General features: G+C 41.2%; 1 protein-coding gene across 2 annotated transcripts in view; it reads left to right on the forward strand.

The window, feature by feature from the left end:
- Positions 1-27156, forward strand: part of LOC122808873 (toll-like receptor 2) — a 90338-nt gene that overhangs the window by 22462 nt on the left and 40720 nt on the right. Inside the window, exon 2 of one of the 2 annotated variants that reach the window (XM_044079976.1) lies at positions 17979-18080. The exons of the other annotated variant lie outside the window; for it this stretch is intronic. The gene's annotated coding sequence lies outside the window, so the exon portion shown is untranslated. The remainder of the gene's footprint in view (positions 1-17978; positions 18081-27156) is intronic. 2 annotated transcript variants of the gene reach the window in all.

Below are 27156 nucleotides of genomic sequence, written 5' to 3' on the forward strand. Positions count from 1 at the left end.
TCTTGCATGCATACCCAATGAAACACCAAAAAGAGAAAAGTATCACAAAAAACTCCAACACGTAGCAGAAAATAAACGCCAACCACGGAGATGGAAAGTCAAAACAATTTAATACACATGGCGTTTATTTTCTGCTATGTGTTGGAGTTTACCGAATGACACAGCATGCTACTCTTGATACATGTCACCTGGGAGTTCAGTAGGATCATAGGTTCATAGGATCATAGGAGGATACTAGAGTAATGGCCCTGGGGCCCTTACAAGCCTAGACATTAGTTTATCCCCAAATATAAACAACAGTCAGCACCTGTTGCCCACCCCTATTGATGAGGGTCATGGGTGGGACTCCTGGGACAGATTTGTGGTTCCTGAGACAGGGCAGCATCTGGGAGACAAACCTGTCACTACAGCAGGTTGTGTTGATGTCATGTATCAGACTTAGGCCTGTAGTGCAGATAATGCATGAGGTGTTAGAGTTACGGATATGAGGCAGCTCTAGTAGGGCAGGGTCCAACATTGACTTGTAAGCATGACACAGCCCATCTCTGAGCAACCTGGCTGATACTGAGTGAAGCAATAGTGATTTGAACTTGTCTGCATGGGACAGGTGTTGGAGGCCATGGATTACCTTTGTGAAGTACTTCTGTGGCCTTTCCAGTTGGTGCGGATGTCCTGATAGGTACATACCAAATGGGGAATTGTACTAAAATATTGGTCTACTGAGTGAGGACTATATTATATTATATTATATTATTTATTTATTTATTTATATGCATTTGTCTATTGGGATGGTCAACTGGGCCAAAAAGTGCACATTTTCAGTGGAGGCCCGGGAGAAAAGCTCCACATACAAAAGAAATTTAAATAAATCACATTTTTTACATACATAGAGAGATAATTATTTAAAAAAAACAGACATACAATCTTATCATAAATTTCAATTCAATTCAAATTGCAAATGACAGAACTTCACTTGTTTTGCCAATATAACAGCTTACTTTTGTAGCATTTCCTAGATTATGCTATTTCTAATAACATTTAAGTGTTTCTGATGTAAAATGACTGTTTTATGCAACTATTAGAAAATTTTAGGGAATGTTTGTTGTCCTACACTCTCTGGACATTTGTATTGTTTTAGTTGTTTTCACAGGATACACCTGACCAAACATGGACTGCAATTTGCACAGTGGGACAGATGATAACCCTAACATAGTCACACTGCTGCAAGGGGATACATGTACACACAGATTCACCTTATAATCTCGAAATACTGAAATCTAGAATTTCAGTATCTTGGGACTATAAAGCCGAACAGTCACAATATCGAAATCTCAAAAGTACGAAATTCAAAATCGTGACTTTTAAATACACCTTCCACCACACAAACAAGCATACATACACCGTCCTCCTCACACTGCAACAAACCAACAAAACACACACAAACACAACAACCCAAATTCACATACCTACCCTACATATAAGCAGGGGGGGGCTACACCCCCCCACACCCCCATTACTTATATATACCTACTCCGAGGTCACACTAAAAAGACAAAGATACTAAACCCACCACTACATACTCTATATTCCCCTTGCACAAACACACACCACATACATACAAATACCACCACTTTCAACATTTACACATTCACACTCTTACCTACCAACCTTAACCTACACCTAAAACTTCTCAACACACTAACATACACTCAAATTCCTACTCAAAACCCTTAAAAAACAGTACTTACCTGAATCTCTACATATATCCACACAACAGCAGGCAAACCATATCCCACAGTACACTGCGACTTACAAATGCAGCAAATCCCACATACCATACCACCACAACTGTGAATTTGACACTTTTAAGTGCAGTTTCTCTCAGCACTTTTGGCATTTTTGTCTTGAGATACTGAAATTCGAGATTTCAGTATTTTGAGATAGTCAAGTGCTTTTGTACACACACACTGAACTTCTCTTGTTGAGAGTAGAACCCCTACCTGTCTAGTTGTACATACTATAGTGCTACATGTGTAGCACATATGCCATAGAGCTTATGTGTTTTTAGAGTGTCTGCCACTACTGTTCATGTGGATGACATCTGCAGGCACTGTAACAGTTGCCAATGGGGTTGTTAACAGGTTTGTATCTGAAGAAGTCTTGTCCAGACGAAAGCGCTTGTACTTTTTTACCATAAAGGTCGTTCTGCCTTCATTCGTGGTTGGATCTTTTTTATTTATTCATTGTTAACAGGTTTGCACAGGCCCTTAAAATTGTATAACCATTGCATACACACAGGCAATACAGCCACACTGCTCGGAGCGGATATGCTTATACACACAGACACACACTCACAGAGTTGTCAATTTTTAGATTAGAACCCCTACCTATTTAGCTAGATACACTATAGTGCTATGTCTTTATTCCTTGCGCCACAGAGCTTATGTATCTGTAGAGTGTCTAACTGTGCTTCTAAGGTGGATGGCATCAGCAAGTCCTCTAAATAAGCCAATGTGAGGGTTAACAGTTAGGCACAGGCCTTAAAATGTGTTAGCATTGCACACACATAGGCAAGACAGACATACTGCTGCAAGGGGGTACAATATGCACACACATACTCACAGCATTGCCATTGTTGGGATTAGAATACCTACCTTTCTAGTTGTATTGAGTATAGTGCTACGTACATATTGCATGCATCATGGAGTTTATGTATTTGGAGAGTGTCTGCAACTGCTGTTGGGGTGGATGACATCAGTAGCTATTGACGGGGAGGCCACTGTTGTGGAGGACACTAGTCACAGATCATTACACAAACATAGGCTGTTGGGCATGTATATACTGCTGTATGTGGAATATCTACAGACACACACACACACACACACACACACACACACACACACACACACACACACACACACACACACACACACACACACACACACACACAGTGGCTGGTGTGAGATTAGAACCCTTACCTACCTATTACACACTGCAGCTCACTGTACTAGTTGCATGCCACTGGTAACATTTGGTGTACAAGTGGCTGCAGCATTACATCATACTGTATCTTTCTGTGTCTCTGTCTCTCACTCCCCCTTCTCTGATTCTTTATATATAATATGCATATATTACCTATATATACATATATTACCTGTATAAATGTATCTATATCAAATGCTACAGATACATATATATCTTATATGTGCCACATACTGATAGATAAGGGTAATCATTTCTGACGGGGATAGGGAGAGACAATTAAGTATACATAGCTGTCTGTATGCACAGAGATATATTGACATCTCAGTTCTAGAGGCAGATGAGGCTTCAGACATGGGCTGAAATTAGCTAAGTGGAGAAGCATGCCCAGTGTGACCATTAGTACTTACAATGGGACTCCAGGCTAGACCTACTTGTACTCCAGTCTGGGATTTTGTGTGCTACAGCCAATTGGCTGCTGCACCATATTAAACAGTCCAGAACATCCCTGATATAATGTCCAAGTGATTCCCCAGTTGTGTGCTGGCTGAAATATCTGACACATGCCTAGGATGTGTACAGATTGTATTAGACTGAACAGGGTTTTGCATCATATGTCTGGTATGTTTTACATAGCAATGTGATTTCCTGGTACATCAGTGGCAGACCATTATAGATTGATGTGAGGAACTGCTGACAGAGATTTGAGTTACTGACTCCATATACAGCAGGAAACCCATGCTACTGCATGACCTGCTCTACTCTGCACTTTCTATATTTGTCTGGCCAGTAGTTCATCCTTCTCCTTATATGTGGCATTTGTCTTGCTCCTGTTCCTGGCTTTGTCCACAGTTGCTGCTCTATGTAGTTGTAGGTATGCTGTAACTGGGGTAAAAGATGTAATACATTACACAGGGTTACAGACTTCACACCTCTGACTGTACCTGTTTTGCAGGATGTCTAGCATTGCACCCCATATATCTGCTCTGGTCCTCAGACAGTTTGTGTTGTGTTGGTATTATAATGCTACATGGTGCCCATACCTCTCAACCTCTTAGAGCAAGAAATGTGGACAAAGCCATTTATAAAAGTGGGACACAGGCCCAAAAATAGGGACACTTTTTTTAATATTGCGCTTACAAACTTAGACGGTTGGTAGAATAACTGGTTTTGTGTTAACATGAATTTTCTGAAGGGCATGATATCTGCATCTCAAATCTCTGTCATTATTTTCTAATGCCAGCCTTTATTGATTTTCCACTAGTTTGCCAGTAAACTGCAATGTTATGAAAAACAGACCAGAAATATGAGGCAAAAATGTGGACATTCTGTGAAACTCTGTACATTTGAGAGGTATGATGGTGCCCACTGACTTGTTAAGTACTGACAGAGTAACGTGATGGTTTTACATCCTGCTGCTACATTGACTTATTACAACCTGCTTTCTACTAGCCACCATCTAGGTTACTCAGAGCTGTGTACTGTCCATATTTGTGGTCCCCTGTCCCTCCATTGCTTCTGGCTTTGTCCAGCTTTCTTACAGTAACACATAGTGAGATATGGACAGTCTGTAGAACTCCTACCATAGCTGTAGCTCACATGCAAAATCATAGGTGCAACCAGTCTCGAACCATGAACACTGTCAACCATGGTAATGTACTCAGCCCAGTAAGTCACAACAGCCACTAGACAGTGAGGTTTAATTCCTGACACTATTAACCACAGACATACATAGCACATGGACCCCCTGCATATTGTGGGAATGGAATATGTCACCAGGTTAATTGGAATAGCCCTGGGATTGTGTGGTTTGCTGCTATTAACTTGCAAACATAATGTTACTGCAGTTGTATGGGAACATGGGCGTGTTGGGGGTAGGGAACTCTAGTATTTACAGTCATGCATCTGTTCTGTGACCCAGTTGTTTGTCATTTCCCTCACATAGTGCAGTGGGTTTTGCTACCTTGGGGCCTACTACATATTATGGGGTGACCAATATTTGGCAGACAGTTCCTGTTGTCCCACATAGCTGTCAGTTGTCTGCAGGTATCCCAGTAGTCCACTCTATTCCATTGCATACATGCAGCAGGTCCATACATATGCTACTATAGTCTAGTACCCCATACATTTGTTGTAAAGAAGAGTGACTTATCTTGTGCCTGCAGCAGTTGAGATAACAGTGCTTCAGGCCTAACTCTGTCAGATGCATGCAATACACAGCCAATACATGGTAAGGTAGGGGTTGTGTGGTGTGGCTGGGATCCTTTTTACTATGTATGTGAGTCAGAGTGAGGTGTCAATCCCTAGGTCCCTAGATTGTCAGTGCATGTACTATGTGTTGCCTCTTTGCCAAGGCCAGGGTATACTGCACATGCCTACATCTGCCTACAAGGACATGCTCAGGGGGTTTATCCTCCAAGTCCCCCTATGGCTGTGGGGACCTTGCCACTGGTGGGGGGCTGTGTGCCCCTTCCCTGTAATGTTCCTGCCACAGCTGTTTCCACAGGATCATATTGGATAGCATGGCACATACTGTGAACACGTGTGCACATGTGGCTAGAGAGTACTGCAGGGCTCCACCAGATATATCGAGGCAGCAGAACTGTGACTTGAGCAGCCCAAACACATGCTTTATGATGTATCTAGTTTGTGTGTTTGCCTCGTTATGGCATTCTTCAGTAGGTGTGTGTGAATTTCTGATGGGTGTCATCATCTACAGTTCCAGTGCATAGCCAGCATCCCCCAGTAGATGGCTGTAGGGGATGTCCCCCCTGGCAAACATCTGATACAGCAGTGATGTGTGCCAGATGTGGGAGCAATGATAACTGCCAGGGCTGCCCACACACATTCATGATAATGCCCTGGGTATTGCACATGACCTGGAAATTGATGGAGTTATACCCCTTGTGGTTGAAATAGACTCTACTCTCCTCACCAAGTGGTGCTTTGATGTGCACATAAGTGCAATCTATGGCGCCCAGTACCTCAGTGTAGTGTGCTACACAGTGGAAGAGATGCATCTTGCTGGCCCTCTCCTCAGGGGTGTGGGGTCAATATATGTCCTCACTGGCATATGTTTGCATGGCGGCCAGGAACTGGTGGAGTACCCTGTATGTAGATGCCTGTGAGACCCCCCCCCATCATGTTCTCAGTAGTTTTTTGAAAAGTACCTGTAGCTAGTATTCTAACATCTACACATACCTTTGTTTCCACTTGGATGGGTTCCCCTCTGTTGGCTCTGGGTCTGAGTTGAGGGTGGCAAAGTTCTGTGAGTTCTTGTAGTATGTTCTTGTTCACCCTGTATCGCTCTACTATCTCCAACTCATGTAGCTCATGGTAGGTTACCCTGGGCCTGAACACTCTTCTCCTTCTCAATTTGGGCCTATTGTCAACATCAGCACTGACCTCAGCCTCTAGCACATACATATGTAGCAGAGCAGCAGCAGCCCATATCATTTTGTCAGTTACAATTCCAAAGTGTGTACTCCAATGGTGCAGGTATGTGTGAAAAATCAAATTGAAGGGTGTATGCATACTTTATTGTGGTGTGCTGCAGATGCAGCCTGTGTGATTGGTTGACTATGATGCATTCCACCTGCCAGGTTTATCATTGCAGGTTTTGAATGGCCCAGTGTCAGTGGAACAGGGTGTGAAGGCTGCCAGCCTAGCTAGATAAGACTTTTATAGATAATTCTATTTCATTTGTAAATATTAATATAATCCACAAGCTTGGTTTACAAATGTAAAGAGAACTATATGTTATGATTAAACTATATGTTTTACTGAGCTTCATAAATGTAACCACAGTGCACTCTGCTGGAAGAAAGCTGATAAGTTAAGCATTGTATGACTGATCTCGAAGACAGGATGTCTGGGACACAAAATTCTTTCTATTGTCTTGATTTAAGAGATAATTACTAAGGTTTTACATGTATAATGTCTTTGATTGCTGTGGCTTCCTGGCCAGGTGCACCTTACTAATATATGTAAATTTCGAGTTTCTGTTAGTCTGGGAACTAAAGTGATAAACTGATGTAATGTGAAATGACTCTTCAGTACTGGGTGTTTATCAAGTTAAGACTTTCTCAGAGAGAAAGATTTAAGCATTTTGGATTTTGTCTGAACCTGAACACACCAACTCACCAGCACTCTGCCTTTGCTCTGTAAGTAAGATATTTATTTAAAACAGTGATTTCTCTTTGAGATAGATATAAATAGCCAGATTAATCTAGCTGTTTCTATATTTATGTCAGACTATTCTACAGTATTATTTTAAAGCATTTTACTGTGATGTCTGAACTCTGTAATGTCATTGTGTTGAAGTAATAAGTATTGTCTTGTGTTTTTATTATTTATTATTAAATATATTTTAAACCTTTCAACTGTGGCTGTTTTGTGTAGAGATAATTTAAGCTCTTAGAGTACATTGTATGTATTTGGTGATACTGTCCAAGCCACTCCAATAGCCTTATCCCTGGGTTACGCTTACTGTTTGGATAACAGTAATATTACAGAGTGAAATTGGTCACCCTTTGGGAAGGGCCTTATTATAAGCTGATAAGAGTAGTTGGTGGCAGTGTTTACTACCTTATAGCCTGGCAGAAGGGGGCATAGCTGGAGAACCTGTGCCAGCCTTCCCCAGGAGTGTCTGTGTGTTTGTATATAAACCAAATCTTAAAGTGTGCGTGTGTCAGCTACTTGGACAGGGACACAAAGCACTGGTTGGACAGAGAGGGTACTGGAGGTTTTGGCTTGACTACCCAGCTGAGATCTGAACCCTATAGCTGTGCCAGTGAGGAGTCTTATTGGGAATCTGCAGAGAAAGGGAGAAACCAGCCCCAGATTGACTGCAATCTAAATTGTACTTTACTGTGTGTGTACTTGTTATCCTTCCCAATCTGCATGTCCCTCACTGGTGCTAGTGGTGAGGATTGAGGCTCCTTGATTACTGGGCCAGTGCACAGGCATCACATATTAATTGTTTGGCAGTGGTGGGATATCTACATCAAATATTAATTGTTTGATTGTGGCGAGTTATCCACATCACATACTAATTGGCTTGTAGTGGTGTGGACATTGAATTCCTGTAACTTGTGGACAGTGATTACTGAATGTGTTTTTGTACACTAAATCAGCCATGCAGTGAATATTCAGAGTTCAGATTATTATTGTTTTATTTATTTTGTTAGCTTAGTTAGTCAGGGAAAGCAGGCAAGCATGTCAACAGAGGAGTATGGCAAGCTGACAAGGAGACAGTTGGCTGAGATGTGTCAGGCTAAGGGACTGGTGCATGGAAACCTGACTAAGACAAACATGATTGCAGCTTTGGTAACAGCTGCATCAGAAAACAGCAATCAGGAGGAAGATCAGTCTGACCGTGGAGATGTCCAACAATCAGAAAATGGGCAGCTCAACCTTTCTGTAGAGGACTTAAAAATCCATCTGGAGCTAAAGAGACTTGAGTTGGAGGTCAGGCATTTGGAAATGGAAGCTGTGGAGAACTAGAAGCAGAGGCAGCATGTAAAGGAGATGCTGACTTTTTGCCAGAGTCATGGAGGTAATGGGGAAGGGACTAACTGGACCCCAGAAACACAAAAGGTCAGTAAATTTCTTCAACAGTTAACAGAGGGGGATAATTTTGATAGTTTCATTCACATGTTTGAGAGGGTATGTAAACAGTATGATGTTGACCAAAGGCTCTGGGTATGGTTCCTGACCCCCTTACTCTATGGTAAAGCTGTAAATGTACTTTCCAAATTATCTGATGTTGACTGTTTTAACTATAATGCTGTAAAGAATTGTTTGTTAGAATTTTTTAAGCTAACACCTGAAACCTATAGGAAAAACTTTTATGAGCATAGACGCAAGGCAGATGAAAGTGATTGTAAATATGTTGCTGAACTGAGCACTTATTTCCATAGGTGGGTGAGTGGGTGTCAGGTCACCACTTTTGAAGGGTTGCCAGACCTTTCTGTGAGGGAACAAGCCTTTAGCACTTTGCCTGAGTACATGAGGATCTGGTTAGCTAATAGACAGTGTGCTACTTCAGTTGAGTTGGGGAAGAAGGGAGACCTATACCTAGCAAGCAGAGAATCCCTGCACAGGAAATGGATCCGCAGTGCTGCTCATGGGTCTAAAGGAACCCATGGTGGGCAGCCCAGACTGCCCCAATAGAATCTGCCAGTAGCAGGGGAAGCCACTAGTCCAGGTACACATACAGGACGTAGGGTTAAATGTTTTGAATGCAACCAGTGGAACCATGTGGCATATAGATGTCCATGGAGGCATGGTGGGGAACAAAAGGTGGGAGAGCCAGTAACTGGGAAAGACAAAATTCCAATAGTAGGTTGTCTTGAGACAACAGGGGTACCAAACTACCATCCTGCAGATGTCCTGATAGGGAAGGATTTTGATAATACAGTACCATGTATTAATGCAGTTACATGCAGTCAGCCTTTGAGACAAGCATATGGGTCTGGTAGCCTGGGGGAGACCCAGACAGACTGCATACTTGCAGCCAGGACTGGTGTGGTGGTTACTTCAGGAAGGGAGCTACCTTGTAGAAGTGAGACTGAAGTTGAGCCACAGCTGATTGTGGGTACTGATGGTCCGTTGGACAGAGTAACTGCAAGGGCAGAGGTGAGTAGTAGTACCCAGGCTGACAGTGAGGTAGCACTGTCAGAGGATGCGAGACTTCCTGTGGAAGAAGAGGTGGAAAGGATTACATAGAGAGAGTTGAGACAGGCTCAGCTCTCAGACCCTACATTACAAGGCCCAAGAGAGATAGCTAGTGAGGACCTGATTTTCAAGGGAAGGAGGAATCTGTATACTGGGACAAAGGGTTACTGTATAAAGAGTGGACCCCTGAGGGAGGGCTAGAAGGTGAGAGTATACAGCAGTTGGTAGTGCCTAGACCCTACTGTCTGGCGCTTCTAGCCATAGCCCACGATATTCCCTTTGTAGGTCATATGGGCATAAAATCGACATAGAGACGTATTATGCAAAACTTTTATTGGCCTGGGATTTCCACGTCTATATCATAACATCATAGATGCAAATTGTCAAATGCTCACAAGAGTGAAAATGCCGAAACTCGAATGTGGTATTCTGAGGGGCTGTGCCCTCCACATCCCCCACTAAATATATATTCCACCTCAGAGATTGCACTACAGTAAGGAAAGGGCAAATATCCCAGTCTTCACTGTACTGCGATCTCAAAAACAGACCCTTGACATTTCGGCACTTTCGCTGTTGTGCCGTTTGACATTTTGATTTTACAATAACATGATATAGATCTGAATTTCCAGAGATGTAACAGGGTACTGCAGGACCTGTGAGCAATGCCAAAAGGTAGGCAAGGCAGGAGACAGGGTAAGAGCTCCTTTGATGTTTTTGCCTATGATACAGGAGCCTTTTCATGGGGTAGCTATGGATATTGTGGGACCTCTGAGTACCCCAAATTCCACAGGGAAAAGTATATCCGAGTGGTAGTAGATTACACTACAAAATACTTTGAGGCAGTGGCTTTGTCCTCCATTGAGGCAGAAGAAGTGGCAATTGATTTTTTAGAGATTTTCAGCAGGGTAGGTTTCCAAAAAGCATACTGAATGACAGAGGTGCCAATTTCATGTCAGACCTGCTGGCTTGTCTGTGGAAGTACTGTGGGGTGAAGCACCTGAAGACCACCCCCTACTATCCTCAGACTAATGGTCTTGTTGAGAGGTTAAACTCTACTATCAAGTCCATGCTATGGGCATTTGCAGACACGTTTAAGAGGGAGTGGGACAAATATTTTCCCCATCTGTTGTTTGCTTACAGACAGGTTCTCCGGAAATCCACAGGTTTTTCACCCTTTGAGTTGTATGGGCATAGGGTGAGAGGGCCTCTAGACTTAATTTGTGATGAGTGGGAGGGTGAGTGTGATCTCACAAGGAGTCTGTTGTGACATATGTCCTAAACCTCAGAAAAAGGCTCGGGGAACTCATGGGCTGCCCAGGAGAACCTGTCAGAAGCCCAACAACAGAAAAAGGTCTGGTATGACAGGAATGTGCGAGCTAGAGAGTTTGCTATAGAGCAGTGGCGAATGGTTCACATTCCTGTCAGACACAACAAGCTGCAAGCAGTTTGGGAGTGACCCTACAACATGGTAAGAAAGGTAAGTGATGTTAACTACATGGTAGAACTACTGGGCAGGAGGCAAAGGCACAAATTGTACCATGTTAACATGATGAAGCCTTACTATGATAGGGAGGCCCTTGCGTGGGATATTTGCAGTGGATTGCAGGAGGAGTCTGAGAAAAATGTGATGACTGATTTCCTCATTGAGGCTCGGACTGACACCTCAGCGGAAGGGGTAGTAATGTCCCAGCAGCTATCTCCTGCCCAGGTTCAAGAAATCCGAGCAGTTTTACAGGAGTTTGGGGACATGTTCCATGAGAAACCAGGGTGCACTCACCTGGTGCAGCACCAGGTGAATACAGAACCCCAAAGGCCTATTAGGCAGGCCCCTTACAGGGTGCCTGAGAAAGTCAAACAGACTCTAGGGGAGGAGATACAGGAAATGTTGGAACTAGGGGTAATTCAAGAGTCCAACAGTCCCTGGGCCTCAGCAGTGGTGCTGGTGTCAAAGAAGAATGGCAGCACCAGTTTCTGTTTGGACTACAGGAAATTAAATGGTCACGTAGAGTCAAATGCTTACCCCATGCCTAGGACAGATGAGGCCCTACGGCAGCTGGGTGGGGCTAAGTATGTTACCACCAAGGGTTACTGGCAGGTGCCTTTGACTACCAGTGCTAGAGAGAGGTCAGCCTTTGTGGCTCCTTTTGGCTTGTATGAGTTCACAAAGATGCCCTTTGGGATGAAAAATGTCCCAGAAACTTTCCAGAGACTGGTAGACCATATCCTACCAGGAGCGGGAGGGTTTGCCCTTGCTTACCTAGATGATACTGCCATCTACAGCCATTCCTGGCCAGAGCACCTTCAGCATGTCAGGGAGGTGATAGGCAGACTACAGAGGGTAGGGATGACCATTAAGCTGAGCAAATGTCAGGTGGGTATGGCAGAAGTCTCCTACTTGGGACATTGAGTGGGGAGTAGTAAGATCAGGCCAGAACCTGCCAAATTAGAAGCCATTCAGGCATGGCCTGCACATGTTACCAAAAAGCAGATGAGGGCATTCTTATGGACAGCAGGGTACTACAGAAAGTTTGTTGCCAGTTATAGCACCATAGCTACTCCCCTCACAGACCTGACAAGGAAAAACAGACCAGGTAAGTTATTGTGGACCCCAACATGTGAGCAAGCATTCCAGAAGCTTAAAGAAGCTTTGGGAGGACCCCCTGTGTTAGCCAGTCCAGATTACAGGAAAAAAAAATGTTGTGCAGGTGGATGTTTTGAACCATGGGGTGGGGGCTGTACTTAGCCAGATTTCTTCAGAGGGAGAAGAGCACCCAGTGGTTTATCTCAGTCATAGGCTTCAACCCAGGGAGGAATGCTATGCAGCTGTAGAAAAGGAATCTAGCCATAGTGTTGGCACTGCAAAAACTTCAGCCTTATCTGTATGGAAGAAAATTCACTGTAGTTACAGATCACAATCCCTTAATATGGTTACGAGCCAGCCAGCAAAATGACAAGTTGCTAAAATGGAGCCTAGGGTTGCAAGCATATGATATGTCAGTGCAGCACTGCAGTGGGGTTAGCAATGCCAACACAAATGCACTCTGAAGACAAGGAATGGGGTAAGGTATACTCAGATAGACCTAACCCTCACAAGCAACATTTCTCAAAGGTCACTTGGAAAACTAGCATGAGTTCTCCGGGGGGGGGGGGGGTGGATATGTGAAGGTTGCCAGCCTAGCTATACAGAATTTTGTAGATAATTCTATGTCAATTGTAAATATTAATATAATCCACACACTTGGTTTACAAATGTAAAGAGAACTATATGTTATGATTAAACTATATATTGTACTGAGCTTCTAATATGTAACCAACAAATGGAAGAAAGCTGATAAGTCAAGCACTGTATGACTGTTTGATCTCAAGCCCAGAGATGGGATGTCAGGGTCAGGAAATTCTCTCTATTGTCTTGATTTAAGCAATAATTACTAAGGTTTTACATGTATAATGTCTTTTATTGCTGTGGCTTCCTAGCCAAGTACAGCTTACTAAGAAATGTACATGAGTTTCTCTTAGCCTGAGAACTAAAGAAGTGATAAAAATGATGTAATATGAAATGACTCAGCAGTATTGACTATTTATCAATTTAAGACTTTCTCAGAGAGAAAGATTTAAGCATTTTGGATTTTGTTTGAACCTGAACACATCAACTCACCAGCACTCTGTCTTTGCTCTGAAAGTAAGATATTTATTTAGAACAGTGATTTATCTTAGAGATAGATAAAAATAGCCAGATTAGTCTAGCTGTTTTCTATATTTATGTCAGACTATTCTACAGTATTAGTAAATACAACTTAAAAAATAAATAAATAAATAAAATAATAAAATACCACCAAGACCACTGATCCAAGAAGTAAGCGAATTTAATGAAACACTTAGCGCCTCAGCTTGCACAGCCTTCCAAGAGTAAAAACACTACAAAATACTGTTTGCTTATATACAGCATATTACACAAAACAATTAATCAATTAAGCATACAATTCAAATCACATACATCCAATTACATTCTTTGTTGAGTCCCTGAGGCTCCAAAGTACCATACTTTAAAATCAACAGGGTTTCTTTTTTTAAGAGTTTTTTTTAGCCACAAATTTACCTATGCCAACTTGAAATTTTTTTTGTAGTGGTTTTACTCTTGGAAGGCTGTGCAAGCTGAGGCTCTAAGTGTTTCATTAAGTTTGCTTACTTCTTGGATCGGTGGTCTTGGTGGTATTTTATTCTACAGTATTATTTTAAAGCATTTTCCTGTGATTTCTGAACTCTGTAATATCATTTTGTTGAAGTAATAAGTATTGTCTTGTGTTTTTATTATTTATTATTAAATATTTTTAAACCTTTCAACTGTGGTTGTTTTGTGTAGAGATAAGTTAAGCTCTTAGAGTACATTGCATGCATTTGGTGATACTGTCCAAGCTACTCCAATAGCCTCAGCGCTGGGTTACACTTACTATTTGGTTAACAGTAATATTACAAAATGAAGCTGGTCACCCTTTGGGAAGGGCCTTATTAGTAGCTGATAAAAGAAGTTGGTGGCAGTGTTTACTACCTTATAGCCTAGCAGGAGAGGGCATAGCTGGAGAACCTGTGCCAGCCTTCCCCAGGAATATCTGTGTTTTTATATAAACCAAATCTCAAAGTTTGTGTTTGTCAGCTACTTGGGCAGGGACATGAAGCACTGGTTGGATAGAGAGGATACTGCAGGTTTTGGCTTGACTACTCAACTGATATCTGAACCATAGAGCTGTGCCAGTGGGGAGTCTTATTGAGCATCTGGAGAGAAAGGGAGAAATCAGCCCCAGACTGACTATGATCTCTGTGTGCTCTTAAGGGAAATTGTACTTTACTGTGTGTGTCCTTGTTATCCTTCCCAATGTGGACGCCCCTCACTGGTGCTAGTGGTGAGGATTGAGGCTTCTTGATAACTGGGCCAGTGCACAGTCATCACACAGGGCTTATCAGTCATTTATACTTGATTAGCTTTCCCAGGCTATTTCCCTTTCTTTTCTTAAATTCCTTTCCCTGTTAAGCCTGCAGCACAGCGCTCAAACCAGTGCTCAGCAGTCTAGATACACCCCCATGCATGGGCATGCTCAGCTTAGCTTAAACTAGTTAAAACACATGGCTAAACACAGCTTAGCAGCACTGGGCACCCCCTGCTTAGCTGTGCTTAGCTGAGCACGAATTGGCGCTGCTGAGCTCCAATCCACTTAAATATATACTGACACACACCCTTTTGATGTCAGCTATCTGTTCTACTAACACCAACATGGTTCTGGCCCTGCATGGATTTTATCTGTGGACACAGTGGCCCATATCTGCTATTCAGCGACCCCAGCTAATTTGCACACAGATTCTTGAATATACCCTGATACTTCACTACTCCAGGGCCTGCCTCCTTAGCAACCACTGAAACCTGCCATTGTACAATTGGCATGCAGGGCACTATAATGCATTATTTTTGCAAATTTCTAATTTTCATTTTTTCAACATTTTAATATATATATATTTTTTTGCATAATGACATATTTGTGCATTGCTGCAAGCTGCATAAATGTAATATGTGTCTTAAAAAAATTATATCTTATAATGGTTTGCATTGCTTTTTGGAGTAACTGGGCATAGTTTTGGGCATTTCCATGTCTATATTGCAATATCCAGCCTTCTTTTTGGGCTTTTATAGCCCTTGTTTAATTTTTACATTTCTGTACACAGTTATTTTCTGTGTACATTTCTGACACCAAACTGCTCCTACATGGGTCCCTTTCTGCTTACTGGATTGCAAATCACCTGCTCATGAGGTGGTTTGCATTCCACAGACCCTTCCGTATCTGCACACTCGTGCATGCCCCTCTGCTCTGTTTACTGGATCGCTCAGCTGCCGGTTTCCATGTTGGGGACATGCCACTATGCCTTCATGGAAAATCATTTGGTGTAGGCCTTATTAAATCCCCCACCCCGTTGTAGTCAAAAGCCTTTTTCCTATTTAAAACATTCTTGCCATGGATAATTAAGTCTTTAGTCATCAGACATGTATAAAAGCTGCATATCCAGTCTTTCCACAATATAGCAAAATGTGTTAAAGCTAGGCATGATTCATAAATATTTGAGATTGGAATATTTTTAGTTACAGACCAAGACAACTCTTGATTCAAATTTATAGGGTTTTCTTTGAAAAGTGATTGATTATGACTTGCCACAATCTATTGAAGTATTAAAATTCAGAGTTACAGCAAATAATTATTGGTGCACAGAAACATAGCTGTTTTAACCAGCACCCTGGGACGATACTATCAACCAATGCACCACCTTCTCAGCTCTTTAAGGGAAGAGCAAAAAAAAAACACTTAATTTACTGTACTAAGCCAATTGATAAGTAATCAGCTTATTACACCTACCCAGCTCTTCTATTAAAGAGCAAAAAAAAAAAACACTTAATTCACTGTACTAAACCGATTGATAAGCAGTCAGCTAATTATACTTCCCCAGCTCTTCTATTAAAGAGCAAAAAAACCCCACTTAATTCACTCTACTAAGCCGACTGATAAGCAGTCAGCTTATTATACCTCCCCAGCTCTTCTATTAAAGAGCAAAAAAAGAACACTTAATTCACTGTACTAAGCCGATTGATAAGCAGTCAGCTTATTATACCTCCCCAGCTCTTCTATTAATCGATTAAAGAGCAAAACAAAAAAAAATGGACATTCCTTCTACAGCCACGCTAACTAGTTGGCCAAATGCATGACAATCCCCCCTGCTTCGGGCACTCAGGTCCATTTTCTGTGTCCCTCCTTCAATATATACTGCCTGCACTGAGTGCTATAGTGCTCATGCTTTACTTTAGAAAAAACATTTTTTTCCTTTTTAAACTGTCACAAACTGCTTGCTACAAATTTAGCAGTTACTACAGACACACAAAGTGCTACAGTGCTCAGAATTTACCATGATGTTACATTAAAGAAAGATCCAGATTGGGTAATCATGCCCCCCCCCCACACTTTGCACCTGGGAGAGTTGCCTATATTGCCCTGCACTAGCAGAGCTTATGGAAAGAACTGGCAAAATGCCTAAGCATATGACTTAGCAAAATATAATTGAATTAACACTGGTTTGTTCTCCCATTTACAGTCATTTTCAGCACATGTATTCCATGAGATACATTACTGAAGAGTGAAGAACAAACTAAAGAAATCTTCTGGATCAATGAAAGTTCCAGTGGGAGGTTGTTGGTGTGGTAGCTTAGTTATTTAGTTAAGTCTGACACCTCATGACCTGAAGGTCTGCAGCATACCAGACCTCTCTTATCAACAATTAAGCTCTTATAGATTTATATAAATTGCCTCAGTAATACTGCCTGTCTTTAGCTCTCTGTCTCTCCCTTCTTCTTTACTTTTGATTTTTCCCAGCATCTGTGGCTTCTCTGTTGAATTCTGTCTTCATATTATGTGTTCAAAAGTATTTGAATTTTAGTTTGATTATCATACCCTCCAGTGAGCAATCAGGGTTTTATTTCCATAAGCATTGTCTAAGTTGAACTTTTTGCATCCCTAAAAATTCTCAAGATTTCTCCACCACCACAGTTTAAACACTTTGATTTTCTGATGCATACCATATCTATAGTTCAGCTCATACAGGTGTATGTTATTATAGCAATAACCCACGCCTGGGTGTGGGTAATGCTGGATTTACCCACGGTTGGCGTGGTTTGTAAAGCCAACCGTGGGTAAATACAGCATTACCCACACCCAGAAGTGGGTTATTGCTATTATACCATGACATTATTTAAGAAAAGAAACTATTACTTTTCTTAAATAATGGCATAGTATAATGCCTGTTTACTGCCCTTCCGCAGATGTCTGGCATCCGCAGCAGTTCTGATGTACTGCGCCTCGCAGTACATCAGAGTTGGGCAAAAGCAACGGAGAAAGCAAGATCTCCGTTGCTTTTACTGTTTTCGCTATGTTAAATGGGTTTAACATAGTGAGACAGTTTTACAATAAGCAACGGAGATGTCCGTTGCTTATTTTAAAGCTGTCTCGCTATGTTAAACCCATTTAACATAGCAGACAGTGTTTAAAGTAGAGTTATACTAATGGAAAAAAGTCCGGGCGACCGGACCTTTTTCCATTAGTTTAACTCGATTTACAATGTGCACGCTGGCCAATCAGCGTGCACGTTTTGGGGGGGGGTCATGGTATAATACTGTAAAATCTACAGCTCTGACTATGTTGATCTTTATCAACAGTGTGACATCTTTGCTGCTGAAAAATCATATCCAGATTTGATAGATTTTTCTTCTAAGAATTTTCTTTTAATTTCAGGGTTGCTGTCATCATCTGCAGAGATCTTTGATCACAGAAAAATAAAAACTGCCACTGTGTCTACTTCTTCCCTTTCCATTTACAAATGCCTGATACACACAGGTGACGTAATTTTGACTTTCTCATGTTAACCAGCAAGCCAGATTTTGTACTTTCAGTGTTCACCTTCATTTTCAGATTGTTCAGCTCTTCATCACTTTCAGCCATCAGAATTGTATAATCTGTAAATCAGAAGTTATTAATATTTCTTCTGACAATTCTGAATCTGATTTATTTAACCAGTCATTTTGCATAATGTATTCAGCATTTAACTTAAGTAAGTTGGGCGACAATATACAGTCTTGTTACACTCCTTTCCAGTCTGAGTCTATAAGTTTTTCCATGTCTGTTTTTAACTGTTGCCATGTCTGTTTTTAATTGTAGCTACTTGTTCTATATACAGATTTCTATGAAAGCAAACAAGCTGACTTGGTATACCCATTTCTTTAAGAACATGGCACAGATTTTTATAGTCCACACAATTACAAATTTTAGAGTAGTTAATAAAGCAAATGTATTTTTGTGGTGGGGACATTATCCTGTTACAACTCTTGCTGGAACTTTAATGCCATTAAGTTATATAGCACAAAGGCAATAAAAGACAGCTTTCACTGTGCGTAATATTTATATCAAATTCTCTTTAAAATGCTTTCCCTTCCCATTTTTTCTTCTTCTCATTGGTAATGCAAGAAACAAAACAGTCACACAGCTAATAGGAAACTGCTTTCAGATGCACAACACAGTTTTAGCCCCCACAATATATATATATATATATATATATATATATATATATATATATATATATATATATATATATATATATATAAAAATTATTATTATTAGTTGCAGATATATCCCTCAAAAGTGGAAAACAGATCAAGCTGTAAATTATTGGAAAGTTGCTGCTGTGGTCCTGCAGAGATCCTGTGTACTTACACGTTAATAAGCATAACAATAATCATAGTACCCATTTGTTAAACAGGTAGCCCCACAATACCTTTTTGGAGGTGACCTGGGAGCCATGTCTAATAAAGTGACTTGTTCAAGATCATACAGAAAGCAGTTGAGGGCTGATAGAATCAAACCCTGTACCACAGATGCAGCAACTCACTAATTTAATATTCTTTGCCAACTATCATTGATATTTCCACTTTACTTAAAAAAACACTTTTTTCAGCTGCTTTAACTGTATTTGTGTTTCCATCTCCTACTCTGTTACTTCATCTTGCTTTTTCTGCTACTTGCTGCTTTTTCTCTAAAGTGTTCAATTGCATCTTTTCTGTTGCATTTATTATTGCTTGTTTATAGCCTGTTTAAATTGTGTTATTCTAAGTCTTTTAGTTTTGGTTTAAGTACTTGGGCTTTAGGCTTACCCCTTAGCTCTCCCTGGCCTTTCTCCCTCAGATTCTGACAAATATCGATGGACAATTTCCTACAGTTTCTCCTGCCAATCTGGTTGATATGGGCATCCTGAAACAGTGTAGCAACTGCTTCATGTACACAGACAACCATCTACTACTACCACCTAGAAACACAATTTGTGAGAAATGCAGTTACATTAGGAATCTAGAGTCTGTGCTTTCTCCCTTACAAGCCAGTATATCTGGCACTGAGAAGATTGTCAACACAATCACTACATCTGAAACACCACCCACACCTACACAACACACATCCACATATACAGAGGTCCTCAACAAAAACATACCCAAACAAAGGAGACCTCTAAGGCAAAAACACACTCAATCTCTACAGCCCTCCACACCATATACCACTCATAGTCCATACACCTGTGTCTCACAGCCACTAAGGCTTAACCATAAACCCAACATATTAGTCATAGGAGACTCCATTGTGAGACACACAGATGTGCCTCTCACCAGGCTGGACAAGGAGGATGCCATAGTTAGTTGCTTGTCAGGGGCCAGAATCCCCCATATTACATACGCACTCAAGTCTCTCAACAACAGGTACTGTTATGACTCTGTCATAGTCCATGTTGGAGTGAATGACTTGAGATGTAAGTCCCTGGACTATATGAAGAGAGACATGATTGAGGTTGCTGAATATGTGTCCCAGGCAGGTATGTCCCTAGCCTTAAACAGCATTCTACCATCACCCAGAATGATGCCTCAATACAAATAGAAAAAGATTGACTTTAACAATTGGCTTAGTTTCTGGTGTCATTCCACGGGGACCCAGTACCTGACAGCCTGGGAAGATATGATCGGCAGATCAAGATGCTTTGCCAGAGATGGCCTACATCTGCCTTACTTGAGCTTTAGGCTTCTGGCAAAGGATCTTGCCTTCCCCATAGTACCTTTTTTAGAAAAAGTGATGAGGTTAAAACTACCAACATAAAATTTTCAACAAAAAGCAATTTAAAGGTCATACTGCTAAACACGACTCCAAGCATGAAACTGCACTCATTGCAAACATTCTTAACCCTAGAAAATGCTGACATTTGCGCAGTCACAGAAACCTGTTCCAAAGCTGAGAGAGCACCCCAGCCTTACCTGGTTACTCATCCTATCATACATTCAGACCCCAAACCATGGGCAGTAAAGCCAAAGGAGGTGGAGTTTTAATATATATTAAAGACATACACACCTCCAGGCTGGTCAAACAGTATGATGTACAGGAGATACTCCAAGCGCAATTAACCATTGACAAGACCCCTTATTCAAATCATAGCTAGTTACCAACCCCCAAACCTGACTCAAGATCCCCAATCCACCTATCTGGACCTCTTTAAATTTATAAAGATTCAACCCTTTACCCTGATCCCGGGTGAATTAACTAGCGAAACATAGATTGGAAGAACTACTCATGCCAGAACACAAATGCCCAGAGATTCCTCAATGTTGTCAATGCAAATGCCTTGGAACAGCTAGTCAATACCTTCACAAGAGGTGAAAATATCTTGGACTTAGTATTAACCAACATGAGTAGCCACTGCAGCATCCCTACAGTATCATCCTCCCTGGTAAGATCCGACCATAAAGCATCACTTTCAAAGTCACCATCTCCCCGACCCCCCTTCTAGCTAGGGTCAAACAAAAAAACTTCTCCAAAGCTGATTACAGCCTCCTCAGGGATGGTATAAACAGCTTCACAGATCTATCCCCCTCTGTAGAAACTGGCATCAATATCCAAAACTACATCAAAGCACTATACAAGCATTTATATAGATGCATGGAATCAGGAATACCCGTCAGGACTAAGTCATCCACAAGGAAGAGTAAACCTGTCAAGTGGACATCTGCAATAAATAAACTCTATAACAAAAGGAAAAAAATTGTTGTCCAGGACCAAGATGGAGCAGGTGCCCAATTGGAAGCAATCTCTCCTTAGCCTGAGCAAACAAATGAGAGCACTAGTGAAATCCTCCAAAACAAACTTCGAGTCCAAATTGGCCACATCTACTAGAGACGATCATGAGGCCTTCTTCACATATGTCTGCAACCTCAAATGAAGCAGCCAGATATGTTCAGAACTAGTGGTCAAGGACACTACATATATAAATTCCGCAGATATAGCAAACTTGCTGGCTGACAGATTCGGCAAAAACTTCACCCCTCTGTTACCCTCATCAGTAAATCAGGACATCACCAGTGCTTGCCCCCTCCCCCTTATATCTAGGGAACAGGTCCTCACTGCTCTCTCAAAGGCAAAAATACAGCCTCCATGGGACCCAACAACACCCCAGGCTGTATCCTGCGTGAACTCAAGCAGGAACCTGCAGCACCATTATGTGGCCCATTCAACCAAAACCTGAGCACTGGCTGCAACCCAGCTAAGAGGAGGACAGCCACTGTAACCCCTTTGCATAAAGGTGAAGTGTCCACCAATCCAGGAAATTATAGACCCATCAGCCTAACTAGCTTGATCTGCAAGGCCATGGAATGGATTATCATTAACCTCATTAACAAGGACATTGGCAACCTCGAAACACTCAATCCCACACAGTTTGGCTTCATCAAGGGGCGGTCATGTCTGTTAAATTTGGTCGACTTTTTTGAGACAGTCACCACAGCCATGGACGAGGAGAAGACAGTGCACACCACCTACATTGACCTGACCAAAGCCTTTGGCACTATTCCCCACTCGGGCATAACAGATAAACTCTCTCGACTAGGCATTAATCTGTATGTTACTACATGGGTAGCAAACTGGCTCACTGATAGATCCCACCTAGTCAAAATAAGGGAAGCCACCTCTAGCAGTAGACCTGTAGCAAACTGCGTACCCCAGGGTTTGGTCTTGGGGCCTCTTTTATTTGGGATATACTTTTCTGATGTGCAGGCCAAAAACAGTGGACTATGGCTGACCAAGTTTGCAGATGACTGCAAGCTGGGCACTGTCATCAAGTCCTCTATTGATGTAGACATCCTCCAAGAGGGTCTCACCCAAACAAATGACTGGTGCCAGGAACATGACCTCAAGCTGAATACCAAAAATTGCATCATCATCCCCTTTGGGGAGAGTTATGTCCCCACAAATTATCACATTAATAACAATGTCCTAAGCACTCAATCAGTCATGAGGGATTTGGGCACCCAAGTTGGTAGCAACCTGACTTTTGACTACCACGTTGCTTCTGTTGTACCGAAAGCTTTTTATATGGCCCACCTCATAAGTAAGGGTATCTCATCCAGGGACAAGGAGGTTATAACATCCCTGTATTCTTCCCTTATAAGGCCCATTATTGAGTACAATGTCCCTTTCTGCATGTGTCTCAAAAAGCACATGCAGCAGCTGGAGAGACCACAGAGGTTCCTCACCAGCAGAATCCAGGGCGTCAATCATCTATCATACACAGATAGTCTAAAAGCCCTATCCCTCTACTCAGTTTCATACAGACTCCTCAGAGGTGACCTATGTCTGGCATACAAGGTGATCTTGGACCCTGCCTTGAAGGGACTGCTGCATATCCTCAAGTCAAGCTGCACTCGAGTAACCCACACGCATGGCCTCAACCTGGTCTGTGACATCAATAGGACTTGTTGGTAGGACAGATTTGTGTCGCAGATCCTCCCTTATCTGTGGAATAGACTCCCTCTCCACATCAAGCAGAATACCTCTTTATCCCCTTTTTAACAGCAACCTGATAACTGGATGGAAAACAGGAAATACACTGAGATTCAACCCTTGTTCCTGCTGGACAGGGACATTGAGTTTGAGTGCTGACTTGTCTAAACATGGGTTAAACTCTTGGCTAGGCTTATAAAGGCTCAGGGCCAATAGTCTAGTAACTTCCTATGATTCTGTGATCCTATGTTCATCATGTAATATTAATGACTTGAACTAATTTTGCTCATGGGCAGCATACTTTTGTTTTATAACATGATTAAGAATGAGAGTAACTCCATTATACATAATAGTAGAAACACAGTCATATGTCAACTAAACTTTATTAATAAGGTGAAACTTTGGGCTATTTTTGGTAACACATAGTCTCCAAAAACATAAGTCACCACAACATATACACCATATCATAATCATAATAATATTTAGTATGAGGACATGAGTCAAGGTTTGATTTACTCCTCCTAGCTAGAATATATGTTTTGTTTTTTTGGTCTTTGATCTCAGTAGTAAACCTAGGCAGTCCAGAGTAAATCCTGTTATAATCCACTCCCCGACTGTGGATTATTTCTTGAATAACAGACTGTCTAGGAGAGCTGTGAGGTCTGATGCCTCAAGCAGATGGTTTTCCCACCTCTGAAAGATCTTTTATTTTAACCAAGGTCTTATTCCACCAGCTTTGTTAAGTATGAATGTATAAGAGAAAATATGAAGAGGGGGCATTGTACTTTGGGTCCATAAATCTATAACTTATTGTCTTATTAAGATCGACCAGGTGTATGAAAATTTAACTGTTCAGATTTATCATGAGAATTCTGCAAATCTTGTATTTGTCCTCACATATTGCCCTCCAAGCATGGATAGTAGTTTTTATTGGAGATAGTTAAAGAACTTGGACACTTGGTTAGACATGAAAGGGGAAATAATACTTACTGAGGAATTAGACTATCATAGAATTAAAACTGGAATATGTTAAGTAGTAATGCACAATTGGACTGGGAATTTATTAATATTTTACTATTTCATGGGTAGGCCAAATTAGTAAAGCTTAATACTAGGGAAAATAGTTTATTGGATCTTGTTCCTACTAACATACCAGAAATAGTAGTCTCCTTAAAAACGCTTCCCCTGTTGGGATCTTCAGACCACTGCTCTGTATCGTTTATGATTGGCTCAGTTGTTAACTCTCCCTCTTTATCATTTAAATATGAATATAACAATCATGTTATTCATAACGTACCTTTGCAGTTAATGAATGCTGATTGGACAACTCATGTTCAGAATGCTGACAGTTGTTATGGATACAAAATTACTGAACAACATTTGTAAGCATGTACTCACTGGCCAATAAAAAGGAAGACTGATAAGGTAACTCTTCAATATTGTTGGAATAAGACCTTGGTTAAGCAATACAGGAGAAAAAAAAGAAAAGTTACAAAACATTTAAGAGACATCCAACTAATATTAATAAGAAAACATTTAACAAGAATAGGAGGGTCTTAAAAATTAAATCAGAGATGTAAAAGCCAATTATGAAAATTGGTGGTTTGTGAATGTGAAAATAAAAAAGGAATTTTATAAATACATAAATGTGAATGTGAAAATAAAAAAGGAATTTTATAAATAAATAAACAATTCCAGTAGGAGAGACAATGTAATATCTAATAATGAATAATGAAATGGTCAGAGACCTATGTAGGATAGCAAATGAGTTCAATTCTTTCTATACTAGTATTGGAAAGATAATACTGACTGATCTGCAATATACTTCAGTGACAGGTTGTTGTCTGAATATAGCTAAAACCTGTAATAACAGATGTTTTTTTAAAGATAAAGGATATGCCATCTCCGGGTCTGGATTTGATACCTACAGACGTATTATTTACTATGCAGAGTACTATATTACCCAGACTAACTTTGGTATTTAACAAACTATTGGAACATAGGAGAGTTCCTGAATACTGGAAATGTTTATGTGTATCACCTGTTTACAAGAAAGGAGATAGAAACCAGTTACAGAACTGTAGACCAATATAACAGAAGCTTTGGACTTGGGTTTCTGTCCAGGTGCAATTTTCTTAGACATTTCAAAGGCTTTTGACTGTTTATCACATGCATCTATCATAGTGTTTACATGATCATAAAATAAACAGTTACACCACAAGGTGGATTGGAAACTGTCAAATGGGTAGAAAACAGTGTTTTAAGGTTCAGTGTCCATTCAAACTGCTTAGATCTAAGGGCTGGTGTGCCTCAGGGATCTATGTTGGACCCAGCCTTATTCAATTTGGTGCCATCTACTTTTCCCAAGAAAAATAATTATTGTAGAGTAATATATGCTGATGACTGTAAGATTGTTTTTTTACTGCAAAAATATTTAGATATATATGGGTTAAATGAATATCTAAGTTTAGTCACTTTATGGGCTAGGGACATTAGTTTGTCCTTTAGCATAAAAAAGTGTAAAGTCATAGGTGGGAATTCAATAAAGCCTACACAGAGTGATTTTTCTGTGTAGGCATAGTGTCATGGCCCCAACACGGAAAATGGCAGCCAAGCAATCCAGTAAACAGTGCAGAGGGGCGTACACGAGCGTGCGGACATGGAAGTGTCTATGGAATGCAAATCCCCTCACAAGCAGGTGAAATTCATGCAAATGAGGGTGATTTGTGATCCAGTAAACAGAAAGGTACATGTGTAGGTGTCAGAAATGTACACGGAAAATAATTGTGTACAGAAATGTAAAAATTAAACAGGGGCTGTAAAAGGCCAAAAGGAAGGTTGCATATTGGAACACAGGCATGGAAATGCCTAAACCTATGCCCTGTGAGTCCAAAAATCAAAGCAAATTACTATAAAATAATATATATTTTTAATACACATATTATGTTTGCACTGCACGCAGCAATGTGTAAACATGCCGTTTTGCAAAAAAATATATATTAAAATGTTGTAAAATGGAAAATAAGACATTTGCAAAAATAATGTAGTATAATGCCCTGCATGCAGAGTGTACAATGGCAGGTGTCAGTGGTTGCTAAGGAGTCAGTCCCTGGAATAGTGAAGTACCCAGGGTATATGCAAGGATCTGTATGCAAATGAGCTGGGGTTACTGAATAGCAAAACTGGGCCACCATGTCCGCAGATAAAACCTGTGTAGGGCCAGAACAGTGTTGGTGTTAGTAGAAGTAGCTGACATCAAAAGGGGGTGTGTCACTCTATGTTTAAGTGGATTGGAGCTCAGTGGCACCTGTTTGCGCAGAGCTAAGCACAGCTAAGCAGGGGTGTGAGTCCTGTGCTGCTAAACTGCGTTTATCCCAGCGGTGCATGTTTTAGCTAGTTTAAGCTATGCTGAGTGTGCCTGTGCATGGGAGTGTGTCTTGACTGCTGAGCACTGTTTATACTAGTGCTGCAGGTTTGCACACCATGCAGTGCCTACCAGTGAAAGAATTAAAAAAAAATAATAAAGGAAATAGCCAGGAGAGGCCAATTATGTAGAAATGACTGATAAGGCCTGTTCAACAGACACTGGCCCATTCAAATCCCCAGTGATATACCTGTCAGGTGGAATGCATCATAGTGAGCCAATCACACAGGCTGTATCTGCAGCATACCACTACAAAGTATACATACACCCTCCAATCTGATTTTTCCCACATACTCTGCACTATTGACGCAGACACTTGGGAATTTTAACTGACAAAATGATAGGGGCTGCCGCTGCTCTGCTACATCTGTATGTGCTAGAGGCTGAGGTCAGTGCTGATGCTGATGCTTACAATAGGCCCAGACTGAGAAGGAGAAGAGTGTTCAGGCCCAGGGTAACCTTCCAGGGCTACATGAGCTGGAGATTGTAGAGCACTACAGGGTGGACAGGGGCATGCCCTCAACTTGGACCCAGATCCAACAGAGGGGGAAACCATCCTAGTGGAAACAAAGGTATGTGTAGCCCTTAGAATATTAGCTACAGGTACTTTTCAAAGACTTACTGGGGACATAATGAAGGTCTCACAGGCATCTGCATCCAGGGTACACCACCACTTCCTGGATGCCA

Source organism: Protopterus annectens, chromosome 8.part0 (genome assembly GCF_019279795.1).
Source record: "Protopterus annectens isolate FY-2018-M chromosome 8.part0, PAN1.0, whole genome shotgun sequence".
Classification (NCBI taxonomy): Eukaryota; Metazoa; Chordata; order Ceratodontiformes; family Protopteridae; genus Protopterus; species Protopterus annectens.